The 25,885-nt window shown below is 42.5% G+C and overlaps 1 protein-coding gene across 1 annotated transcript in view; it reads right to left on the reverse strand.

Annotated features, from left to right (window-relative positions):
* The window catches only part of LOC137012084 (collagen alpha-1(XXIII) chain), a 118,844-nt gene that overhangs the window by 29,780 nt on the left and 63,179 nt on the right, over window positions 1-25,885 (reverse strand). The gene's annotated exons all lie outside the window — the stretch shown is intronic.

Genomic DNA, 25,885 nt, shown 5'->3' on the forward strand with positions numbered 1-25,885 from the left:
GTCCTCAGCAACAGGCTATGCAGATATCACTGATGCCTTCCTCAATGTTAGAGGGACACATCCTTTTCCACAAGCTGGTCTGATAATTTTGGTGGAAACTTCCCCGGGAGTGTCCACCCCCCAGATAAGAGAGGTGGGAAAAGAAGCCTTACGACAGACAAGTAAAGAAAATCTTTGCAGTCTCCTTCTGCACCACAATAGCGGCCAAAAATGACTATTCAAGTGAATAGACATAAAGTGAATATTCCGTGGGGATCAACTGTAGGGAATACACAAGATAAACAAATAAATAAAATGATTTGACACAAAGTTTTCTGTCCTATGTTGTTGTATTTCCTATTGAAACAGTAAACTTGGGCAGGACACAGCTGAGAACCATGATTTACTAAATTTAAAATATCAGCATTGAGTACATATTTTTGGTTAAATTAAAAAAAAAGTCAATGTTTAGGTGAACACTAGCTTCAAGGATAACACATTTGTACTAATGTAAGTAAAAAAAAAAAAAAAAAAAAAAAAAAAAAAAAATTTAAAAAAAATTTAATCATGCTGAAAATTAAAGAATGAGCACCTCAAGATGAACCATAGTGGACCAAAAGTCACCTGTGTCCATTATCCAGCTGTGTGTGTGTGTGTGTGTGTGTGTGTGTGTGTGTGTGTGTGTGTGTGTGTGTGTGTGTGTGTGTGTGTGTGTGTGTGTGTGTGTGTGTGTGTGTGTGTGTCTTAGTTATGGCCTTCTTATAGATGTGCTGTGTCTCATTTAATCCTCTGAGTCCTTCTGGTTTCATTTTCTCCACTGGCATGTTGTACATCAAACTGATCAAGTTAGTGTTAAGTGAAGTTTGGCATTTATCGATTTGCCAAACAACTGGGTGTAATAAACATGTTGTCCCCTAGACAATACTGTACACATTGTTCCTTTACTAAAATTAAATTATTCTAATGCACTCAAGCTTTTATTTGTCAGAAAAAGATGTACTTCCACCCCAAACTCCAAGAAAACTTTTGCAACAGGCCCTGTGTTAAAAGTTGAAGCATATGAGATTTATAACATTTATTACTTGCATAAAACTTGATTATATTACTCTATTAAAGTCTGAAGGTTTGCAACCATGTTTAGTACGATATTTGTCATCATATCATGCAAACTGGTGCTAGTTATTATTTGAGGGGCTCACACAAAAAATGGAAATTATGGTTCATGTGAAAATTTTCATGAGCTGAATGATTGACAGACAGCCATAATGTCTGGTTTAGAATATGTGGATATCATATGGAAGACATTTTGCACATTCTGCGATCTAGTAATCTATACCAACACCCTTATAATGTCTCTCATAAACATCGGCTTCCCTCCACAGGGCATGAGCTGGGCATGGGAGATTCACAGGGAAAAGGTGTGTCAGGCACTTTTTAGCTTATGCATCTTTAACTGTTGAAATTACCCTTGCCAAATATTCTTAGAGGTAGAGTTCACTTCCTTTTCTCCTAATTGAAACCGCCATAATGCTTATCAACAAAAACTCACAAATTGCATTAACCAAAACATGTTGGTTTGCAAAACAAAGTAAGAATTTAAAGGGGTCCTTGATTATGATTATTTTTTTTACCTTTAGTTAGAGTATAATGTTGCTGCTTGAGCATAAACAGCAATTGCAAAGTTACGACGCTCAAAGTTCAATGCGAAGGAAGATATTTTCTTTTACAGAAATCGCTTTTTAAGGACTACAACAAACGGCTGGTAGGGACTTTTCCCGGGTTGGTGACATCAGAAACCCCAAAATTAACATAAACCCTGCCCCTGAGAACACGCAACAAAGGGTGTTGGGCTGCTTTAGAGAAGAGGAAGAGTTGTAGTAGAGTGTTGTTGTCATGCAGTCAATTTACACTGGACTGCTTCACAAACAAGGGTCAATTCAATGCTGGATTTGCACAAAAGATTAACATGACGACACATGCTAGTGGATGAGTTGAATCAACTCCACAGCAACTAAATGTATCCACTAACCATTTAGAAATGTCCAGATGCTTTCTAAAAGTTCTTCCTGAGTCTCTCCATCAGTGTCCGACTCTGGTTTGAACAATGTAAAGCTGAACACCATTACTGGCAATCATCATTTTGGTTGCGTGAGATTCTCCAGATTTGTTGTTGTTGAGCAACCGAAGCACAAGCTGTTAAAGCTCCGCCCTCTTTTGGAATGGGGGCTGGGAGCAGCAGCTCATTTGCATTTAAAGGGACACAAAAACAGTGTGTTTTTGCTCACACCCAAATAGGGGCAAATTTGACAAGCTATAATAAATTAAGTGTGGGGTATTTTGAGCTGAAACTTAACAGACACATTCTGGTACACCAGAGACTTATAATACATCTTGTAAAAGGGGCATTATAGGTCCCCTTTAAACATCTCAAAATAAACAATTAAGTCTGATCAGTAAACATATGGTCATGGGAAATTATAACTTACATATTCTAAATCTAAATCATTTTCAGTACACTCTTATCTAAAGAAGTGTGTTCATAAATATAAGATACATGAGTCAGTAAAAATCCCCATTTGTTGAAAATGGAAGAGATTTTTGACCCAAAAGCCTGTCTTTTAATCCCTTCTGATATTATGAATGGCTCTTCAGAGACTCACTACAAACACTTATGTTCATCCTTGAGCCTCCAGTGCACTCCTGAAAAGCCTCCATGTGCTTCAGTCACATAGGCAAGATTGCTTTATCTAAAACCAGACTACATCAAGATGTATGGTGCTGTTCTGAATAGAAACCAACAGCAGGATTAAGTGTGACTGCTTTTATAAAACATTTCAATAAACAAATGAATAATCAAGAAACTTGCATTTTATATGCAATATTGCCAAGCACTTTGTCAGTTTTGCTCTGCCAGTGATAGATGTCCAAACAAAGCCAAAGCAGAATCAACTATTGTATATTCAAGCAACATGCAGAAGTTGTGTTTCATTACTGAATGAATCAGTGTTATTGAGCGAATCAGTTGAGAGAATGACACCGAAATCACACCGTATACCCTTAGGGCACTATTTGAGGGGACAGACATTTGTATTGGTCTCCAAAACCAGAGTGGACATTATCGAGTGAACTCATTCAATTTGAGAAACAAAGCTGAGTGTTTCAGTTGAAATCAATTGAGTGAATGATTCAAAGACTCTTCCATGAAGACGAAGGCTGCATCCGAAAGCTTAGGCAGCTGACTTGTTGCCTTGCTGCCCTAACAGGCAATGACTTTGCAGGCAGCAATTGCACACAAAGATTATTATAGGCACCAAAGGATGCCTTCAAAAATTGATCAGATGAAGGTATCTCACTAGACAGGATGTGGCACAATCATTGTATTCAGATGTACCTTGTTTCCTTCCTACCTCCGTATGCTACAAAGAGATCAAGTCGACTAGATCATCCATTGTGAAGACATCATCAACATGACAGCCAGTGCCACAGGTCCTCAACAAACCGTCCATACCGGTGTGATGAATACAATCCTCAACTGGATGGAACTTAAATAAATACTTTGATTGTTGTGATCCTATCGGACTTATGATAGCAACCTGAATCGTAAAAAAGCACTGTTCGCCAGAGGAGAACTGGCCCCCCGACTAAGCCTGGTTTCTCCCAAGGTTTTTTTCTCCATTTTAACACCTATTTGCCACTTGTTTGCCACCTGATGTCACCTGTTGGAGTTTGGGTTCCTTGCCGCTGTCACCTTTGGCTTGCTTAGTTGGGGACACTTGACATTTGACTTGACATTTGATATTCAACGTATCCAACAGTGCTTCTGATCTGCCTGCATTGACACTATTCTTTAAGAGCTGCCATGCAGCCAGAATTTATGTACCAGTTATCAATGTAAAGCTGCTTTGACACAATCTGCATTGTAAAAAGCGCTATATAAATAAAGGTGACTTGACTTGACTTGACTTGACAAAGGCAGCATTTTTCAGCTTTCGGGCACGCCAATTTGTTTCATTTCTAAATTAATAAGTGTTTGACTCAAGGACAGAAACTTTTAACCAAAAATCTACAGAAAGAGTCACAAAAATGCTCACCTAACACACATAATCAGAATTTGTTTCATTAAGTGAAATAACAATGACCCTGAATTGGATCTTCAATGCTAATATTTGACTGTGGATCTCATCACACGCACACATAGTACTTTTAAAAGCAGCAAGTTAATGAAATCCGGCACGTTCATGGAAGACATTTCCTTTGCGAATGCTTTTAGACCAACATGAATGTACTTAAAAAGGAACCAGCCCTTGATAACATTTACACCTAGCTTTCAAAAAGACTTAACGTTAATTAATTCCTTAACACTTTGATTGCAAAGTATTGTCAGGTGCTTGGATATAAGGGCTCCAGCCCTCCATCGGTGTTGTATTAGGAGCGGCCTAAGAGTGTGTAATTAATATGGTCTTTTATTCTGAATTCCTTGGGCATTAATTGAACAGGTGTTATATGTTAAGACCTTAATTTTTAACACCAGAGAACAGGCTCATTTGGCACAAAGGGTGTGAAAAGAGGGAAGAGAAGCCGTTAATTGCCCCCTCGTTACTCACCCACCCACCCGAGATCAAATTCAGACCAGACTGAGATGAAGACGGCTGATCCACATCTTAGGATATCAAGGCTCCGCTGCAGACCCTGCCGCCAACACCGACCAACAGTCTCAATCGCCACAACATAATGTGTTTGTTCTCTCCTTGAACCATAGATGTGCTTTTAATACTTAAATATTAAACTATTTTTTTGTGGTTTCACTAGTAAAACAAACAAAATCTGTTACAGAAAATTACATACTTTGAACAGTATACAAGTCCTACTATATATGGAAGCAGAATAGTATAGTGCACTTTTCCAAACATGCTATTCTTGGCCTATACTACGAATAAAGATCACAGCAACTGATTCAAAAGCATATTTCTAAAAAAAATTAAGTTAAACAAAGATCAAAGACTGGGATGAAAACCATGACTAAATTACCCGTAAGGCCTATCCGCAAAGAATAGAAGACTTAAGATTTATACAACAGCAATGGCAGATGTTCAAAGCATCTACCTACCAGAAATAATATATGTCCCTTTCATAAGATCTGCCTATATGGACTATCTAGGCTGTATCTCTCCACCTATGACTATTATGATGTCTTTAAAAGCTTATGAAATATGATTTGGCTGTGAATTGGAAATATTCAAGATGCGAATTAACTATGTCGTTTTATTTGGACAACCAATATAGAAATCAGGAATCATTGTCATTTGTTGCTAACTGTGTCCCTATGATTTATTACTGATATAATTTACAGGATACTGAATGTATTCACATTATTTCACAAGCGAAATCATTTAATTTAATAAAACAAATATTTCATTGTTTTATTAAACTTTTTTATTTGTAATGTTTTTTATTGGATTACCAACCAATGTGCATGCCTCGTTCATCACCACTACTTCATAGAATTAAAACAACTTTTACTTTTTATTCATCTTAAAATATCATGCATTCAATGTCTAGAGAATATTTCTAGAGAAAATGCTGCATTTGTCTTTGAGTTCAAACCCAACATTTTCCCCTTTAAAAATAGTTCTATAAAAATAGTTTGATCAGATTATTCAGTCATACAGTCTTTATCAGCATGTCATTATGTTTATACTTATAATTACCTTATCTCCATATGTTATGGGAAAAAAATACTGTGGTGTGGTGCATTGGTATTTGTTAGCTACGGTTTTTATGATGCATTTCTGAACTGAACTTCAAGCATTTAACCTCATGATAAACCCCAGTAACCCAGTGATCTGCTGTATCTCTTTCGTTGGAAGAACTTTGTTGCAGATATCTGTCTCCACGGCCCTCTCTTCCTGCTACTGTCTACAGGGCAGGCATCTCTCAAGATAGATAAAAGACAATAAATCAAGTCTCTGCCTAGGCTGTTATTTATGGACGTTATAAATGGATATCAAATGCTCATACGTTTTGCATGGAACACGTCCTAGGGAAAAACCAGTATAAAAAAACAGCCATGGTCCTGATTTTTATTTAATATGATCCATATAAGCTATTCAGCTGCAGTTAAACGTGGTTAAAGAGCTGAAACAATGAATCTGCCAAGTGATTATAGTGTGCAGTCTTTCCTAAACTCCTCTAAAAACATATGAAAAACAAACCACAGAACAGATGAACTGATGCTTCTAAACAACTCTGAGCAAATCTAATCAAGCACAATTAAGTTCAAGCTAGATTTTTGCATGTTATGATAAAAAATGTCAGTTGCTCTTGCCTGTGAAAAAATCAGGATGTTGTTATGCGGTTGTTAAGGTCTTCCCTAGTAAAAAAATAATACATTTAAAATACATTTATTTCATACTAAGTACAGCACATATTTACTGTTATATCGCTTGAGACTTACTGATATAAAAATTATAATTAAATTATTTTGAGTACACAATGCACATTTCTTAATATTAAGCCTAAAATGTGTTTTAATGTCACTATTGATAAGGACAGTAGGATCTTTGAATAAAATCTGTCTTTGAATGCAAGATATATAAAGTGTACCTACAGTATACTTGCAATAGTTCCACTTTAGCACAATTAAAATATATTTATGCATATCTTTAGTTGGACCTCAACACTACTTCTACACATTAGCAGACTTTAAGAATACCAGTTTAGTATACCAAAAGTACAATTGCAAGGTATTTTTATTACATATTACGTACATAATATGTAAATGTATTTGTAGTATACTTAGCATGAAGTAAATATATTTCAAATACATTTTAGTTTATTTATTTTTCACTAGGGTTCTGAGTGTTTTTGGCACTATTGTGGTTGGTGTTTTAGTCAAAACAGACCAAAAATACCAAAGACCTTCAGTGTAAGTCTATTTATTTATTCATTTATTTTTGCCTATTTTATAGCTTGCCTCGTAAAAATTGCACGCTAGTACACATAGTCTACAGTCTTCCAACTCATGTAAGGCACATGAAAACAAAACTTCAAATAAATGTGCCTCCCAAAAACCGCATTATTCCTACTGAAGCAGTTTATCATAGAAAAACTGGACATATGTCAAGTGAAATGGCTACCTCATCCTTCGCAGCTGTCTCTAACAATAGCTGTTTTATTTAAACTCAAAAACAAGAGAGATTGATGGGCAGAATATCCAACTACAGAATAACACACTGCTGTTCTCTCCCTTGAATGGCTTTGAATAACAGCACGCTGTATTTTCTCCTCGTTGTTTCAAATAACCGATAAGGTTGGAAGGAGTCCGGGCCGCTATAATCTTATCATAATCGTTAGCGTATGGCCCCAAAAGGTGAACGGCAAACGGCTTTACAACCTGATCTTTTGAGTCACGCTTGGCTAGTAAATTCTAATGACAGACTGGAACACACAACCCGACTTATTCTGTACGAGAAGATGTTTGCTTTGCTAAACTCGCACACAGAATATGAAGTTCAATATAAAATAATTATCCACAGACATGATCATACCACAAAATATGCTTCATTATTTAGAAGTATGGTCTTACTTTACTAATAATAATGTAACCTGAGTGTCAAAATACATAGTAATGCATAAGGCATGCACTGAAATGTGTTGGTTCCTGGCACAACGTCTATTTATAATATGTTGCCAAAATACCACAGTGGTATCTGTATTACAGAATACATTATGTTTGGCTTTAATAACTGATTTGGACCGAGGTTGGATTCAAATTAAGCTTTATGGCATTGGATTGGAATAAACAGCTCATTTGAGCTGATGAGCAACAGGATTTGATTTTGACACCCCGGTGTTTTACTTCAAAGAGCTCCTGCAAAGGTTGAGCAGGAAGTTATGAGCGTCTCTGGGGTTACAGTAAATGCTCTTGATTTAGTGACCATAAAGCTCTGATGGGGTGAAAACTCCATTATGAAACTCACACATAATAATTCATGAGAGAAAACAAGGCTGAGATCAACAGGTGAACTGATCTACAAATGTAATCAAATATATTGCATTGGAAACAGATTTAATTTGGTCATTTAGATTCAAACAAAAGGAGGTAATAATTAGACTTCTGAGAAAAGCATGGAAAATTATATTTAATATCCCTTTATTAAAACAATTCACGGCAGCAGTATTGTCCTTTGATATTGTTTAAATCAAAGGCATATTTATTAGGACTTTTGGGCATGTGCACGTTAGCAGACGTGTAGGGCTTGTCTATTAACACAGCTGTAGGGTATACAATAATAGCGAATAAGCTAATTTTCTGTTTATTATGGTCACATTTACTGGAAGGTCTAATAAGTTTGAGAAGTCATTATGCATCAAATTAAGTTCATTAATGAAGATCCAAATCTTTTCTGGCTGAAGCTGAAGGCAGCTGAAGGCATCAAAACAAGTTGTCAAATAAAATGAGAGAGATGGAGGTGGAGGTGAATAGACTGATCTTTTTCTCCGCTTTTCCTTTAGTGAGACAGAGGATCATAGTCTTAAATAAATTACGAACGACACCTCTTTGGCAAAGGAGAACACAAACTTTTGTTGAGCTTGATATCATGAAAAGCACACCTATGATGAATGACCTGAGCTTGGCCAAATGTTCTCATAAATTTATACAGACACACATACGGGAGGAAAATCCATTGAATTTATATATGGAGTGAAAATATTTACCTCTGGCCTCTCCCGTCACTAATGAGTTCATTAATGAGGGAATAGATGAATGTTAACACACCTTTAACATTTATGCATTTGGCAGAATCTTTTATCTTTTTATCAAAGGACACATTTTGTCATGCATTCCCTGGGAATCGAACTCATGACTTTAACATTGCCATGCAGTGCCATTCTTAACAATGCAGCATTATCTTAAAAAGTACAGCATGAAGATAGCAACACCACGGTCAAGGGTTTGAGTCCTAGGGGACGTATGAACTGATAAAGTGTACACCTTAAATGCAATTGAAGTCATTTTGGATAAAAGAGTCTCCTAAATGCATATATGTAACTGTTTGTGCTACAGGAATAAAACAAAAACATGTCTTACACTAAAGAAAAGAATAATGAAACTTTAAAGTTGCATTATGAGAGAGGATTTCTACATAGGAAAAATAATAGCATATGTGTTTAGAAAGAGGGTGAGTAAATGATCACAGAATTTTTATTTTCGGGTGAACTATCCCTTTAAGAATGAGATGTAATTCTTCAAGACGCCAACAGCAGTCAGCACTTAAAGATGGTTAGTCTCTGATACCAGTGGCAACTACATGCTGGTACCCCAGACTCCCACCTGATTTATCTATTCATTATCATAAGGACCCCTTTTTCTTTGACTGCCCTGTAAATCTCCCGTAGTTCTCTGCTTTTTCTTAACAATTCAGACCCCTGCAGCATGACATAGTAAAGACATTGAACATGATATCATATAGCTTTTATCTTACCGATCTTTTCCGGTACTCTGTAAAGGCTGCATTCTTTCTGAAAACCAACTTTAATGGCAGAGCCGAGGAAATGCAGGGACAGCATTTGTATTTATTAATGTGGTTCGTGAGTTCCTTAGAGGCAGCTTGTTATTCTGGAAATAATGCTGTTGTATATAAGAAAGCCTCTAGTGAGCGTAAATGCTCACCAGTTGTGAAAACATTCCCTCTGTTCATTATGCTGGCAACCGTCCGAAAGACTTTCCTGCAACCCTGAGCTCGAGGCATAAAGAGAAAGAGAGAGGGGATGACAGCAGGCCTCACCTCATCTAAACTAGTGAGTGCCAACCAGGGGTTCTAGTAGGTACAGTGCTCAGTGTAATTGAGTACACCCCCTTTGAAAAGTAACATTTTAAACAATATCTCAATGAACACATAAACAATTTCCAAAATGTTAACAAGACAAGTTTTATATAACATCTGTTTAACTTATAACATGAAAGTAAGGTTAATAATATAACTTAGAGAACAGAATTTTCAGTTTTACTCAAATTAGGGTGATGCAAAAATGAGTACACCCCCCAAAAAAACGTGAAAGTCTCTGGAGCAAAACGAAATTTTAGACTAGAATTCAACCACAGGTGAGTTTAATTATTCATTACACAGGTGTCCAGCAGACAGTTGACTATAAAAGGGTGTTAAAACCCCTTCCCATTTCATGCTGTCAGCAATGGCACCACATGGAAGAGAAATGTCACAAGACCTGAGAAAGAAAATAATTTCTTTACCCCAGAAAGGTGAAGACTACAAGAAAATCAGCACAGCTTTACTTATCAGTCAGAATACTGTAGCAAAAGTGGTACAAAAATTTACAAAAGATGGAACTGCAACCATCTCACAGAGACATCCAGGTTGTCCACAGAAGTAAACAGCTCGACAGGAGCGTCTTCTGATGAGAAGGGTTGAAGAAATCGGCATGCAAGTTCACTGCAGTTATCTAAAGAAGTAGACACAATATGGGGTACACTGCAGAGGAATGGCATGCATGGGTGCCGTCCACAAAAGAAGCCTCTCCTAAACCCCAGGCACAAAAAAAGCCCACCTAGAGTTTGCCAGGGTCCATGCTGACAAAGATACAAGACTACTGCAACTCTGGAGTGATGAGACCAAGATAAATGTTTTTGGAACTACATATATACATGACATGCTGCTGTGAGCAAGTAAGCAGGTATAGCAGATCTATACAGGTGGAGCTGGGGAAGGTGAAGGGTTACTGAAAGCACACTGACCAGGTATTTGAAGGTTGAGCAGTGAGCTCATTGGCTACTGATACAGCAGGAACCAATCAGCTGTGCCCTATAAAGAATGATGTGATTGCAAGCAGATTGAGTTAAGGACCTATCAGCCTGCACTATCTAGTGTAAAACTGTCAAAACTTACAAAAAATAATTAATTGTCCTATAGACAAACAAGCTCATGTGTCACAGTATGAACTGTTTGTTGCTTAAAGGGTCATGAAACCCCCTGTTTTAGCACCAGTCAGTTCTCACCATAGTTTTGAAAAATGCTACAAAAGTAGTCATGGTAAGCCACAGAGTAGAGGGGGAAGAGCTGAGACTGACAACACAGCAACAGCTTCAATTCATACAGTTTTATTTAGCAAAGACAAATTTAAACCCGTAAGTTGAAAATAGTGCAAAAAAAGAGAGATTAAAATTAACTAGTTTTCTCCTACAATTAAAGCTAACAGATAGTAACATTGTCTTCTATCATGTTTAGCAAACATAACAATGTTAAAATCTCAGGAAATTTAGTTTAGGTTTTCATTACCCTTTAAAATAATTACTATGATGGTCACTTTAATAAACATAATAATAATCCTGAATGATATCCATTATAGTAAATCTGGTTTAGCATTGATTAAGGAGTACATTATTCCCAAAAATAAAAATTTTGTCATCATTTACTCACATTCATACACCCAATGGTTTTCGTTTGTGCAATGCATCACTGGGGTCCAAAACAACATTGCACCCTATTAGTTTTCACTGTATGGACAAAAAACAACATTGGATATCTTTTATGTGAAACACATGAGGGTGAGTAAATGGTGATAGAATTTTAATTTGTGGTTGAACTACTCCTTTATAGGCTGATTTATACTTTCTGCATCATATTTCCTCTTGCGACATAACTACTCTTTGATATAACAAGCTGCAACAGAAGTCGCTGTCTATTTGCCTCCATCACTGCTGCTGCTTCTCCGACAATGTTCTGTAAACAAGCTGTTTCTTCTTCAGTTTTTGCCTTGATACTGTGGGTTACACCAGCAACATTCACATGGACACTGCCTACGAGTGGTCTGCATGTGAAATTGCACGACGATACGAACGACGCATAAGTATAAATGAAAATCAATGCTTGGCCAATGGCGTAGAGCAGGGCTCTTAATGTAGTTTCATTCGAGGGCCAGATTATGAAATCAAAAATTTGGGGTGAGGGTCTTATTGGTAAAAATTATTTTATTAATTATTAGGTTTAAACGAATATGTTCTCACAGTAACTACAGGTAAAACCATACATGGCTACTCACTACCACTGTCAAATGATATTATATTATAATATGATACATAGGCCTATAAAAAACGCCTAAACACAGGTAAAAACTACACCTTCACAAAGACATGAATTATATATTCCCCTACCCACCCAATAAATATATTTCAATATAAATGTCTATAACATAGTTTTCAATATAAATATTCCACATTTCCACAAACCATGGTAATTTACTACAGTTCATTCATAGTAAATGTTTGTAAGGGTGGTGATTTTTGGATTTAAAAGTCTTCTATCTTCATTCATTCCACGTTTCTCCTGTTTTTCTCATCAGTCTTGTTGGAAATTCTGAGGCTGTTTCATCCGATTTAAAACTAGTTTAATCATCGATTTGTAGTTTGTAACCAAGAGGTGTGTGTCGAATTGAAACGCTTCCGGGACCGAGAATAACACAGCTTCTTTAAGCTTTTGTTCTGTTATCCACTGGGCCATGCTGCGTAGTTCTGTATTTGTTGTTACTGACCGAGAAACGACTTCAGATGATTCAGTGACAGAGCGGTCTGAATGAATCATAATCATTTCAGAGCGTTTGCAAGCGCTTTTGACCAATTCATGGAAAAGAAAGAATCGGGACAAAAGAATGATTAATTCATGAATGATTGGTATCGCTGGTTCAGTCGACAGAAATACAGGACACACATAATAACTGCTGAAATATTTGCACGGAAAATGTTTCTCAGGTCATTCGGAGGAGCGTGCATGGTACGAACAGTGCGTATATAGCCGTACATCTGTAGGCGCCACTGCGGCTACGTATCTAACCAAATTTAGCCGCACCGCCAGGAAAAGAGGAGGAGGGAGATTGAGGTGCCGCAGGCCAGACGAAGATGATTGGCGGGCCGGATTTGGCCCACGGGCCGCCAGTTGACGAGCCCTGGCGTAGAGGCTACGGCGTAGATCCAATGCAGAAGTATAAATCAGCCTTAAGACTAGCTGATAGGGCTATGGGGGTACATAAGACAAAAAAGGTTGACGAACAACTGTAAGGTCTGCGTGTATCCTCTTGACCTCTAGAGAAGACAGACGCTGTGCATATGTAGACAGACTGGGGGAGATCTCCACTTTGGGAGGTTCCAGATGGCTCCAGATGTGGCGACCTGGTGTTTTCACAGGCTGTAAACAGCACTCCCATTGGACGGCCCCAGAGTCTGAGACATTTCTGTCACCCAGCTGAACAGACACAGCTAACGCTGATATGAAAGCTGCCCACAGGAGATCTCAGCAGGGAGGGTGTCATTGTTTAGAAGAGCAGAGACGCTGGAGAATGAGCCGGTGAAGACAGATCTCTGGCCCACAGAGGAAAATGAAAGCTGCATATCCTGTTTCTGTGGTCTTCTGCTTTAGCACCCCAAGAGTTCTAGACAATATTGAGACTCCAGACAATACATGTAATGTAAACACTCCTTCTTTTGCGGACTGTTTCAAGTGGACACATGTAGATATCCAGCACAGAAGAAGGTTATACTATACGGCTTGTTGTGTATTTGATGCATGCAGGGAAGTGAACATGCACACATAAATATCTTATGTTATGTGTGCATATGTTTTGTGTTCTCGAACACTGTCCTTAAGAGGTCAAAAGAACCCAAGTGCTCATAACTTTGAGAATAATACCCGATGACAGCTCAATAATTCTTCCCCTTCCATTAGGAATGAAAGATTGTTATTGTTATGCCACTATAAAGAGGGTTTAAATCATAAATCTTAAAATGAAGATGATATTAAGTGACATGAGGATGAAAGGCTATAAAGGAAACACAAACAGCCAAAGTAGAAGTAATGTCAGCAGAAGTAGATCATTATTTACTAACCCTAATTTTGTTTCAAACCTGTATGAATATTTTTCTTCTGTAGAATTATATTTACATTAAGCTAAATTATTACATAATTATTAAAAAATATGATTAATAAAATAACTATTTAATGTATTTTTGCAATTAGTTTAGCTTTGAAGTCATCTAACACTCTAGTTAATATTTAAAAACTAATTAATTAATTAATCTTAATCTCAATATACATTTTAGAAACTGTACATTTTAATGTTGTTATGTCTAAATTCACTAGTAGCATTAAAAATGACTGAATTAAGTGTTTCTTTTTTATTTATTCAGATTATTTTTTTTTTAGAATTTAATATCCATTTATGAGTTATCAGCCATAACATGAAAATTATTTATTGACTTATCATTATCAGCCTGAGTTATAATATTATAGCATACCTAATTATGACTTAACTGTATTTAATTTTATTGCAGACAACTCTATTATGTAATGCAAATATATTATCTGAAAACAAGTTATAATAAATTATGCATTTTTTTTATGCACAACAAAATAAATTGCTGTCTTAAACCTAAAACAAAGACATCTCATTTGCTGCTCTGTTTTTAATAAGACACTGTTGGTGATTCGTCTCTGTGAGAGGCTGGTTTAAGAACATTTTGTTCAGGCACTTCAGCCATGAGAGAGCACCCTTCTATTAGTCAAGAGTAAAATAGCCACTTTCAATAGAAGTGCTCTGATTCTCTTCTCCTGTGCTTGGTCATATACCGCAACATGTTTCCTTTGGCACCATAGAGCACAGTTAAGTTTGGAAGTGCATCATTATAGTATTAGTGAAAAATTTGATCTGTATGAGTTACTCGGATAAGAAAGGCATGTGGTGTTGGCATCTTTCCTGGCATTTTTATATCTGTATACTTAAAAATGATTCTAGGATTGATATTGAACTCCAGATTCAATCTGGACTGGAAAAGTGGATTTTTCAAAAATAATTTCAGGCCAGATAAATAATACTAATAAAAATTTTTTTTGGGTCAGTACGATTTTTTTTTTTTTTTTTAAGAAGTCTATGTACCAAGCTGTATAAACTGATCAGGAATAACATTTTGACCACCTTCCTAATATTGTGTCAAAACAGCCCTGACCCGTCAAGGCATGGACTCCTCTAGACCCCTGAAGATGTGCTGTGGTATCTGGCACCAAGATGTTAGCAGCAGATCCTTTAAGTCCTGTAAGTTGTGAGGTGGAGCTTCCATGGATCAGACTTGTTTGTTCAGCACGTCCCACAGATGCTCGACTGGATTGAGATCTGGGGAATTTGGAGGCAAAATCAACACCTCAAACTAATTGTTGTGCCCCTCAAACAATTCCTGAACCATTTTTGCTTTGTGGCAGGGTGCATTATCCTGCTGAAAGAGGCCACAGCCACCAGGGAATACCATTTCCAATTAAAGGATGTACAAGTTTTGCAACAATGCTTAGGTTGGTGGTATGTGTCAAAGTAACATCCACATGGATGGCAGGACATGAGGTTTCCCAGCAGAACATCGCCCAAAGCATCATACTCCCTCTGATGGCTTTCCTTCTTCCCATAGTGCATCCAGGTGCCATGTGTTCCCCAGGTAAGCGATGCACACGCACCCGGCCATCCACGTGATGTAAAAGAAAACATGATTCATCAGACCAGGTCACCTTCTTCCATTTCTCCGTGGTCCAGTTCTGATGTTCACATGACCACTGTTGGCACTTTCAGCGGTGGACAGGAGTCAGCATGGGTACCCTGACTGGTCTGCGGCTATGTACCCCCATATGCAATATGTATTCTGACACCTTTCTATCAGAACCAGCATTAACTTCTTGAGCAATTTGAGCTACAGTAGCTCATCTGTTGGATTGGACCACACGGGCCAGCCTTCACTCCCCACGTGCATCAATGAGCCTTGGCCGCCCATGACCCTGTCGCCGGTTCACACTGTTCCTTCCTTGGACCACTTTTGACACCCCACAAGAGCTGCAGTTTTGGAGATGTTCTGACCCTGTCATCTAGCCATCACAATTTGGCCCTTGTCAAACTCGCTCAAATCCATTTTTACTGCTTCTAACACATCAACTTTGAGGACAAAATGTTCACTTGCTGCCTAATATATCCCACCCACTAACAGATGCTGTGATGAAGAGATCATCAGTGTTATTCACTTCACCTGTCAGTGGTCATAATGTTATGCCTGATTGGTGATATTTGATCAAAAATACAGTAAAAACAGTAAATATTGTAAAATAGTATTACAATTTAAAATAATGCTGCCTGTCAAGAACATGCAGAGACAATCAGAGTGATACAAAACACTGAACAATCCCAGTGCTGATACTGGTGGTGAGACATCAGCACTCCAGATTTGAGGACCTGAAGTAACTGGTGTATATAGTAATATAATATGTTTATGCTATAACCCTTTCCCAATAACTATCTCTATTTCACACAACCTCAGATAAATCTAAAAGAGTATGATTTGCCATTTATATGGAAGGGGGAAAATTGATGTGGGCAGTTGTGATATCTTCATCTGTCTGATCTTAGAATGATGCAAAAGTGCAGAATGAGAAGACTGTTTAAATAAATGTTTACATTTTTCACTCAGGAGTTCTGAAAAGTATGGCTTTCATTGTTTCATTGTAAAACTTTGAAGAGGCCTTTGTCTTTTGAGGCAGAGAGCTGAACCGTATCAAGATTCACGCAAGCTGCCAAGACACATCAAAATGCACCATCACGTCTTGTGGAGAATATGACGACATACAGTAAATAGTGTGATGTTTTCTGTAAAACCGTAGTACTACACAGGAAATTCGCTCTATACCACAACAATGTTTGCTTTGGAATTGCTAGTACCTTTTTTCTTCTCTTTCTCACTCTCTTTCTTGTGTGTGTGCACACAAACACAAATATAGCAGTGGAAAAATATGTCTGACCATATGCAAACTAGATCTGGGATGAGTTGTCCACAGATTCCAAGACAGCCATCTGATCTTCCTGTCTCCTTCAGATACCCCGCTAGGAAATGACAGGCTTTATAATTCAACAACAAATACTGAACGCCCCATAAAAGACCAGAGCGTTTTCTCCATCCTCTGATTTATTTGGATCTCTGACATCCAGCAAAGCATGAATGAAGCCACATAATGAAGTTTTAGAGGTATGTTTATCTTTCTGAACAATGCCATCCATTGTGTCCTCAAAGACATACTTGAGAATACTGCCTGTAATTGTGAAGCATGTTTTGGTCTCTGTGCTCATAATTGATTTCATTCCTCAGTGGCTCCAGATGGGGGACAATGGGGTTTGCACCTATCATGTGATCGCATCAAACTGTTGGTCTCTTGAGAAATGATGGGCTGTAAAGTCGACTCCTTCATCTGACTGAGAGGGTGGGGGTGGGGGGATATTCACACGCATATCAAAACAAAACGTTCCATGTGTATCGATGACATCAGATTGAGGCGGATGAATCCAGCCTGATTTTGTAAGACTTTAACACAACAGGCTTTGAACTGACTGTCAATGGCTGTGGCATCAACATATTTTAGCAAACAGTATTGCTATGAAGAGGCCTCTTTTAAAGGGAAGTTATTCTGGACTCCAGATGGACCAAAAAAATCTGTGTAATTCACACGCTGCAACAGAAAGTACACACATTCGAGTTATGTGAAAAGGATCCTATTGCTCCAGTTTGTGCTATCAATCTTACCATGTGGTTTATTTTTAATTGCATAATTGCAGAACCTAAAATATACACCCTGAGAGCTCAGTGTGGTAGCCGTGCGTGTTTCCAATGATTCATCCACCTGTTTGGTATATGAGTGTCTGCGGTAGGTATAACAGAGCTTTGCAAAGAGAACAAACATCGGAGGACCACGGCGCTTGGTATTGTGTATATGCAATATGTGCTAGCAACAAATGTTATCATTATTTCACATTTTGTATTTGCATTGCATGTGAAAAAGAAAAGGTGTGAGGATGGCTGTGATTTTTGTCATTTAGTCAACCTCATGTTACTCTATTCTTGCCATTAGGGCTGCATATCGTTCAAAATTTTTTGATACCGATACCTTGACTTCGATACCGATTCTTGAACAATACCTTTTTCGATACCAATTCAATAAAAAAACTGTTTTAACAACATTACATTACATCTACACATTACCTCAAAAAATCTTTGGTTTTATATTTTAAGTTTGTTGACTTTTTAACAGACTCAAAGACTCAAAATGTAACCAACACAGTAAGTTAATGCAAATAGTTTTAATAAAGTTCAAATAGTTTTCAGTGGAAAATAAACAGTTTCAAGTCAGTATGCTGATATCCCTTTTCCACCGGAATTGCTCGCATTCTGAAGCCTTTGCTCGAACAGGCGAACTAGAGCACGTCAAGAATCGGTCACGTGTTTCCACAGACTTGAGGAACGAACGCTGATGTAAAGCTGCTGTGTGTTGTACCTGCCCATAACTAGTCTAAAAACATTGCGTGTCCCGCTGTTTGTGCAGGCAATGTAGCACTGTTTTGCTGTTCACAGTATCTGGAGTGACTGATTCACACAACCATTGATTCACTCATTCTCTCGCACACAGCGTCATGGTTTTATATATTTAGACATATATACATATATAGAGACAGCGACAGCATTTTTCTGCCCCCTCTCCCTGGCTCCGTTTGGAGGTATCAAAATGTGGCACCGATTGACAAGAAAAATTTCGATACTCTATGGTATCGAGGCAATTCAGTCGGTACCTAAAATGTATCGAATTTGATACCCAGCCCTATTTGCCATACAACAATAGTTCATAGTGACCAGAGACTGTCAAGCTCCAAAACAGATGAAAAAAGCACCATAAAAGTATAATAAAAGTAGTCCATGTATCTTTATATTTCAAGTATAATATTGTCAGAGACTAACTGAAATTGATTGCCCTCTCCTGTAGCTCACAAAAAAAAAAAAAAAAAAAAAAAAAAAATCAATGGTTTTTGGCATCAATAAAGTCAATGAATATTTTTTTTAACAGATAGAATTGAATTTCGATGAGAGAGATTAGGAGGGGTTGGATCCATATGCAGAAGGTTAAAGTAATAAGAGAATACAAATAACTCAAAAGCTGCAAAATAAAAAAGCAAGTAAACAAAACTAAGTGCACCAAGATACAGCTATAGAAAGACAAGACCTGAAAAACAACATGGTAAACACAAGGGCTATTTATACAGACAAGATAACAAGGTGTGCGTCTCAATTAACTCCTTAGCTTCCTAGGTTGTGAATCAGTATATCGTAGGGCTGCAAGATTGTGACAAAAATCATAATTGTTGATTATTCCCTTGAAATTGTAATTGTGATTATTAATTAATTATTAAATTATGTTTAGAATAGCTTTATACCTTGTGTTGCTTTTCTATAGCATTAAGCCTCAAATGTCAACTATACATTGGTTTGGTTTCTTCTTCAAATAATACAAAAATATGCATGGTATTATAATGCTATACTAAAACTAAAATTAAAACTATGGAAAAAAACCCTTAAGATAACCAGTAAAAAAAAAAGTCTTAAGCACGCAGAATAATGTAAGTGGTAATTTTTTTGTAATTGTGTCTTTGAACTATTACTTAATTGTGGCATCCGTAATTGTAATCACGATTAGAAATTCGATTAATTGTGCAGCCCTAGTATATCGTGTACTGTACACAAATTTGGGCACTGGTAAGGACAGTAAGAACACATTGGGAAACTGACATTGTAATGTCCTCATTGTACAACATTACCACTGGTATTTATGAACAACAGCAGAACTCTTTATTAAATTATTTTTAATGTTATTTAAAGTACATTATGATACATACTTTGCTTGTTTCATATACGTGCAACTTTTCAGTCATAAATAAATTATAAATGTTAGCTAGAGTTCCCTTTCAGTCGGTCACGTTCGACGTACGTCAGTAGTGACCGACGAATTGGGATATCGCTTAGAGAGCCCTATCATCTTCGTGTAAACTAAAACAAGCCAATGGAATTGGCGTGCGATATTTGCATAATGCGCACCGCCCCCGACAGGTGTATATAAATAGGAAGCAGATGCAATCGCACTCTGTCTTTCGCTTCGGAGCCATTCACTGGTGTCCTATTTAGAAGACTCCTTTCTTCGTGTGTTTTTCTTACTAAAACACTGCCTCAGAAGAGGATCTGCAGCGAGCTTTGGTGCTGGTGAAGAGGGCACGTGCAGCGAGGTCGCGAGTGTCTGAGGAGCCGAGCTATAAGCTCTAAACTGCTGTTTTCACAGCAACACAAAAAAGAGTGTGTGTGAGGCAGCGATTTGGGCCGGTTCCTCGGTGTGTCAGGGAGTGGTGTACCTGACACATCGCGTCGCTCCCTGGGTGCTTCAGCACGAGTGAGTTGACTTCCCCTTCTAAAAGAGCTTTACAGACGAACCCTGACAGTATGTCATTTCGTCTGTGCGTTAATGGGTGCGGTCGTTCCCTGGTCCCTGCTGATGGGCACAATCGTTGCATCTCGTGTTTGGGCATTCTGCACGCTGAAGCAGCTTTTGTGGATGGTTCATGTTCCCATTGCGGGAACATGACTATCGCGATGCTGAGGTCGAGACTCTCCTTCCTGAAGTCTCAGGAAGCGGGGGTCCCCTCTCCTATGCCGCGTACGACCGTTTTTCCGGCCCCGGGAACCGGAATGACGGTACGGCGCTGTATAGGAAGGGTGACCGGAGGATTACGGTCAGGGCTTCCCCGCCGAGCGGAAACGCTCCTCGGGCCCCTGCCGCCTCATCAGCACCGCAACCCATCGTGCCACCGTTGGTTTCCGCTGGGCCCTCTACGGACTGTCCAGCCGTTACCTTTGGTGTGCCGGCGGCGGATCAGATGTCGATCGCTGCATCGGAAGGTGAGCCTGAGTCCTCGGGGGAGGATTCGGACGCGCTGCCGCCCGGGACGGTAGCGTTGCCCGAGTCGGATCCCGAGCTTACGGCTGTGCTCTCCCGGGCCGCCTTGTGCGTCGGGCTTGAGTGGAACCCTCCACCCTGTCCCGGCCCATCTCGGTTGGACGATTGGTACTTGGCGGGGGTCACGCTGGTCAAATCCAGCGTCCCCCCCCAATGCCTTTCTTCCCGGAAGTACACGATGAGGTGACCAGGTCTTGGCAAGCTCCGCTTGGGGCTCGTACAGGGCCTGGTCCCTCGTCCGCCTTCACCTCCCTGGACGGCGGGCTAGCCAGGGGGTACGCGAAGATCCCGCCAGTCGAGCGGTCTGTTGCGACGCAGTTGTGTCCAACGGCCGCTGGCTGGTGCGGTGAGCCGCGTCTCCCGTCCCAGGCCTGTGAATTCTCAGCCGGTCTGACTGAGAAAGCTTACAGTGCCTGTGGGCAGGCTGCCTCTGCCCTGCACGCGGTGGCCCTTTTGCAGGTCTATCAGGCAAAAGCGCTGTCGCAGATGCCCCAGGAAGGTCCTGACCAACAGCTGCTTGGGGAGCTGCGCGCTGCCACTGACCTTGCCCTCCGGGCAACGAAAGTGACAGCGCGTTCTGTTGGCCAGGCGATGTCTACTCTGGTAGCCCAGCAACGCCACCTCTGGCTGACCTTGGCAGACATGAGGGAGACCGACAAACATCGGTTCCTGGATTCCCCCGTGTCTCCGGTCGGCCTTTTCGGCGACGCGGTGGAGAGCTGTGCCCAACAGTCCTCCGCTGCACAGAAGCAGGCTGAGGCTATCAGACATGTCATGCCACGGCGGTCCGCTGCTGCCTCCACCCAGCCGCCCGTGGCTCAGCCTCAGCCCGCTCGTCGCCGAGGGCGCCCGCCTGCGTCTTCCTCCGCCCCTGCTAAGTTGGCAAAGCAGCAGCCTACACCAGCCAAACAGCAGGGTGCCGGGCGCGGACGTGGTGCCCAGCCCGTCTCTGCCAGCCAGGTGGCAAGCGGTCGGGGAAAACTCGGCCCTGAGACGGGCGACCTGGAGCGGAAGGTTCCTGCCCTTTGGGAGAGTATTCCATCTGCTCTCCCACCCCCGGAGGAGGGCCGCGGGGGATTTTGTGGCGGCTGTCCATCTACCGCCGCTGGCTCTCCGGAGTCCAGCGGTACCCACTTTGCCACAAAAGGAGCAGTTTCCTCAAACTCCAGGTCACAACAGGGGGTGTCTGCCAGTGTGCCAGGCTCCGCCTCGCTGCTGTCAGCTCCCTCCCCATTCGCCAGCAGGTGGCAGTGTGATGGTGCAGACCGCGTCCCGTGCGCCGTCTCCCATGCACACTGCTGCCTCGCAGAGTCTGACCCCACTCCGGGCCGCCCCCAAGCTGTCCGGGTCGGGTCCCCTCTCTGCCTTGCTGCCCCACCCCCGGTGCGTCTGTGGTGCCTTTGGTCCTGCTGGCTCAGTGTCTGGAAGCGTGGAGCACGCTCCCCAGCCTGTCCAGTTGGCTCATTCGTACTATCAGACTCGGCTATGCGATTCAGTTCGCCCGGCGTCCCCCGGTCTTCAGGGCTGTCCACTTCACTCCGGTGTCGTTGGACAGTGCTCCTGTTCTCCGGGTGGAGATTGCTGTCCTCCTGGCGAAGGGTACAATCAAGCCGGTCCCTCCAGCCGATATGAAGTCGGGGTTTCACAGCCCCTACTTCATTGTACCATAAGAGGGCGGTGGGCTACGGCCAATCCTGGACCGTCCCCAGGATTGGTTTGCAGCAATAGACCTGAAGGACGCATACTTTCATGTCTCGATTCTGCCTCGACGCAGACCCTTCCTAGGTTGGTCTGCGTTCGAGGGTCGGGCATGTCAGTACAAAGTCCTACCCGACATGGTTGTAGCTCCCAACCGGTTGGGTCTTCAGGTCAACTGGGACAAGAGCAAACTCGCCCCCGGGTAGAGGATCTCTTGTTTCGGTCTCGAGCTAGACTCGGTCGCACGGACTGCGCGTCTCACCGAGGTGCGCGTCCAGTCGGTGTTGAACTGCCTGAGCTCGCTCAAGTGCAGGACAGCGGCTCCACTGAAAGATTTTCAGAGGCTCCTGGGGCATATGGCATCTGCAGCCGCGGTAACGCCGCTCGGATTGCTTCATATGAGACCGCTTCAACACTGGCTCCGCGGCCGGGTCCCGAGATGGGCGTGGCAGTGCGGCACGCTCCGTGTCCCCGTGACACCGAGCTGCCGTCGCACCCTTATCCGGTGGTTGGACCCTTCGTTTCTGTGGGCCGGAGTACCCCTCAAACGAGTGTCCAGGCACGCTGTGGTCTCCACAGATGTCTCTGCCACGGGATGGGGGGCCACGTACAACGGGCATGCAGTGACAGGTCTTTGGACGGGGCCTCAGCTGCATTGGCATACCAATTGCCTCGAGTTGCTAGCGGTTCGTCTTGCGCTGGCCCGCTTCAAGGAGCTGTTGTCAGGCAAGCACGTTCTAGTCCGCTCACTAAGCATTGCGGCCGTTGCGTACACCTACCGTCAAGGTGGTCTACGCTTCCGTCGCATGTTGCAACTCGCCCGCCATCTCTTGTTGTGGAGTCAGAAGGATCTGAGGTCCCTTCGGGCCACTCGTGTCTCAGGTGTGCTCAACCGTGCAGCCGACGAGCTGTCACGGCAGCATCTACTTGCGGGCGAGTGGCGGCTCCACCCCCAGGCGGTCCAGCTGATTTGGCAGCGGTTCGGCGAGGCCCAGGTAGTCCTGTTTGCCTCCCCGGAAACTGCCCTCCGCCAGTGGTTTTATTCCCTGACCGGCGGCACGCTCGGCACGGATGCCCTGGCACACAGCTGGCCCCCGGGTCTGCGCAAACATGCGCTTCCCCCAGTGAGCCTTCTCGCACTATTCATGTGCAAGGTCAGGGAGGACGGGGAGCAGGTTCTGTTAGTGGCTCCGTACTGGCCCACTCGGACCTGATTCTCAGACCTCATTCTCCTCGTGACAGCACCTCCCTGGCCGATTCCTCTGAGGAAGGACACCCTGACTCAGAGACGGGGCACCCTGTGGCACCCGCCTCCCGATCTGTGGAACCTCCACGTGTGGTCCCTGGACGGGATGCGGAGGTTCTGAGTGATCTCCCGCAAGCGGTCGTAGACACCATCACTTCCGCTAGAGCTCCTTCTACTAGGAATCTCTACGCGCTGAAGTGGAACCTGTTCGTCGAATGGTGCGCCTCTCGCCGAGAGGACCCCCGATCATGTTCGGTCGGATCCGTGCTTTCCTTTCTGCAAGATGGGTTGGAGCGAAGGCTGTCTCCCTCCACCCTCAAGGTGTATGTTGCCGCCATTGCCGCACATCACCATGCAGTTGAGGGTAAGTCCCTGGGGAAACACGATCTGATCGTCAGATTCCTGAGGGGGGCCAGGAGACTGAATCCTCCTCGCCCTTCCTCCGTACCCTCTTGGGATTTGACCCTGGTTCTCACAGCTCTCCGGGGTCATCCCTTCGAACCTTTGCAATCAGTCGACCTGAAACTAATGTCTCTTAAGACGGTTCTTCTGGTTGCATTGGCTTCCCTGAAGAGGGTAGGGGATCTGCATGCATTTTCGGTCGACGAAACGTGCCTAGAATTCGGGCCCGGTGCTTCTCACGTCATCCTGAGACCCCGGCCTGGATACGTGCCCAAGGTTCCTACCACTCCCTTCAGAGATCAGGTAGTGAACCTGCAAGCGCTGCCCTCGGAGGAGGCAGACCCAGCCCTAGCTTTGCTCTGTCCCGTCCGCGCTCTGCGCGTTTACGTGGACAGAACGCGAAGCTTTAGGACCTCAGATCAGCTCTTCATCTGTTACGGAGGCCAGCAGAAGGGAAAGGCTGTCTCCAAGCAGAGGATGGCCCACTGGATAGTGGATGCCATCGCCTTGGCGTACGAATCCCAGGGCGTGCCTTGCCCGCTCGGGTTGAGAGCCCACTCCACCAGAGGGGTGGCCTCTTCCTGGGCGCTGGCTCATGGCGCCTCGCTGACAGATATCTGTAGAGCTGCGGGCTGGGCGACACCTAACACGTTCGCTAGGTTTTATAGCCTACGTGTAGAGCCGGTATCCTCGCGTGTACTCGCATCCACTAGTCGGTAGACGTGTTGTACCCACTCTAAGTGTCGGCTTGCAATGCCATTCCCGCCTCTGGCCGGATACGTGCATACTTTCACTCCAGTCGCGTTCCCCGCTTGGCGAACCCTGTCGAGTTCCTCCGCCTCCCCCTTCGGCTCGGACATTGCGGAGTGTCTGATGCCAGGCCTACATCCGTCGCTGACGCTGTCTGTTGGCTGGGGCCCATATGTCGTGACCCCTCTACGTGAGCGGTCCCATATGTGTATTTTCCACGGTTTAAAACTCCCTACGGGCCGAGTCCGTGTCTTTCCCTTAGCAGAGCCAGCTCTGCTGTCACCTGTCAGATGAGTCTCCCCCTAACCAGGTGGAGCCATCCCAGGGACTCCATATGCGTACTGCCCCGGGGCCAGTCCATATGTGTATTCCCACGTAAACTCCTCCCCCGTTGGGTAGGTAGTGGTCTCCGCAGCGTCCCTTCGGGTTCGCTTTCCCAGTGTGTCTAGTTTACTTAGTGGGTAGTGGTAGACAGCAGTAGACTCTCTCGGTGTAAGCTCGCCCCCTTCACCGCCAGCCGGTGCTATGGGCGGCTGAGCTTGCGCTGGGCACTGGAAGGGGTTTCGTAACTGTGGCGCTTTAGTTGGGATCCCAATTCGTCGGTCACTACTGACGTACGTCGAACGTGACCGACTGAAAGGGAACGTCTCGGTTACGTATGTAACCCTCGTTCCCTGAAGGAGGGAACGGAGACGTACGTCCCGTCGCCACAGTTTCTGTACCCTCGCTGTAGTGCGGACACCAGTTGTCTCCTCAGCGAAAAACAGAGTGCGATTGCATCTGCTTCCTATTTATATACACCTGTCGGGGGCGGTGCGCATTATGCAAATATCGCACGCCAATTCCATTGGCTTGTTTTAGTTTACACGAAGATGATAGGGCTCTCTAAGCGATATCCCAATTCGTCGGTCACTACTGACGTACGTCTCCGTTCCCTCCTTCAGGGAACGAGGGT

This window comes from Chanodichthys erythropterus, chromosome 22, assembly GCF_024489055.1.
Source record: "Chanodichthys erythropterus isolate Z2021 chromosome 22, ASM2448905v1, whole genome shotgun sequence".
Lineage (NCBI taxonomy): Eukaryota > Metazoa > Chordata > Actinopteri > Cypriniformes > Xenocyprididae > Chanodichthys > Chanodichthys erythropterus.